Genomic DNA, 1,685 nt, shown 5'->3' with positions numbered 1-1,685 from the left:
ACCCTCATGTGCCAGGGACAACATAATTCACTCGCCACGGTATAAGGCTCAGCTAAGATGAGCGCTAACAAACCTGGATAAGAGGATTCATTTGCATGTCATTTCCATGAGATCCTGGTTAGTTGTCGAGTGCCAGGAGTGTAGAGCAGGCTGTTAGTGCCAACGGTCAGGGATTCCAGGATGAACCAATGGGAAAGGGGGTGTGAGAGTGAACGGGATATGAGGCTTTTCCCGAACAAAACAGATATGTCATCCCAAACTCACTCAATAAATAGACAGTTTAACAGATAAGGATCAGGCAACCACGGTGAGCTGTTAACTGTTGGAAACCTCAGACAAACTCATGGTGAGACGATGTTATTTCTGATTTCACAAAGATAACATGATGACACTATTCACTGATTGTGCTTTGTTCCTTAGATAGACTCAAGCCCAGACAATTCCCAATAAGACACTGAAAGCTTATAATCTATGTCAATACTTGGTGAGGAAAACGAAACTATCAGATGTTGTTAGTTAGCTTTAAATGGGCTCCCCAGGATTCAGAGCTGTCTTTTAGTAGGTTTTGGTATTGTACTAGCAAAGTAACCATCTGATAATAATTCATATCAGAGATGCTGGTTTGGTGATTGATATAATGATATGATTGATCTGCCTCAGATCACTTGATCTGCTGTAGTACTGTATTTGGTCCGTATTTTCCACATACAGTATGTACAGTAGGTCCCGTGTGGCTCAGTTGGTAGAGCATGGTGTTTGCAACGCCAGGGTTGTGGGTTCGATTCCCACAGGGGACCAGTACGAAAAGAAAAAAAATGTATGAAATGTATGTCGCTCTGGATAAGAGCGTCTGCTAAATGACTAAAATGTAAATGTAAAAATGTACAGTAGTCATATGAAACAGCAAAAAGCATTATGTAGCGCATCACTCCTCTCTCCACCAATCAAGATGACATCACTTATCCCATTGTTGGGTCAGTTGTTTAGCTCAGAGCATTCTCTATGAAAGCTTGCCAAGACTTATTCCTTGGAACAATTTGAAAGTCTTCAAAAGGAAGAAACAGTTAGCTTCTCTCTCTGTCAATTCCTGGTTATACTCTAGTGGCTAGTCGTAGTCAGGGGGCCTTGAGTTTCTCCTCACCACAGTCATATCATATGCTAAGGAAAAACCCAGGGCCTAAGTTCTAATGAAAGCAATGTGTCTGTTACTCAACTGAATATAGACGTTGATGTTTCATAGAAATTGTTCTACATTCGCGTTGGAAACGGCAATAGTTTGATTCTATTTTTCTGAAAACAATGCCTCAAGGTAGGATCACCTTATCTGTAACCTATGCTCTCATGAGTCCTATAGGTTGATCCCATGGGTTTTTCCTGCCTATTTACCCCCCATGCTTTCACTCTAGTCTACATGCTCTACTACTTAGTGTATTACCCAGTGTATCTACGGCCAATCTCCAGACCTGGCTGCATGGAGGATATTCCTAGCTCTCTCCCTGCCTGTATCCCTACCCTCTGGTTCTATCCCATGCTCCGAGTGCAAACAAAAACAAACACGGCTGTCGGGAAAAGCAGGTGTCTTTCCAACGGGATAGATAAACAATTAAACAGGACGTGGGTGTGTGCGTTGGGGGGGGGGGGGGGGGGGGTTGTTGATTCCAACAGTGCGTTGGAATCAACTTTGC

Source organism: Salmo trutta, chromosome 25 (assembly GCF_901001165.1).
Source record: "Salmo trutta chromosome 25, fSalTru1.1, whole genome shotgun sequence".
Classification (NCBI taxonomy): domain Eukaryota; kingdom Metazoa; phylum Chordata; class Actinopteri; order Salmoniformes; family Salmonidae; genus Salmo; species Salmo trutta.
This window is presented reverse-complemented; position numbering follows the sequence as displayed.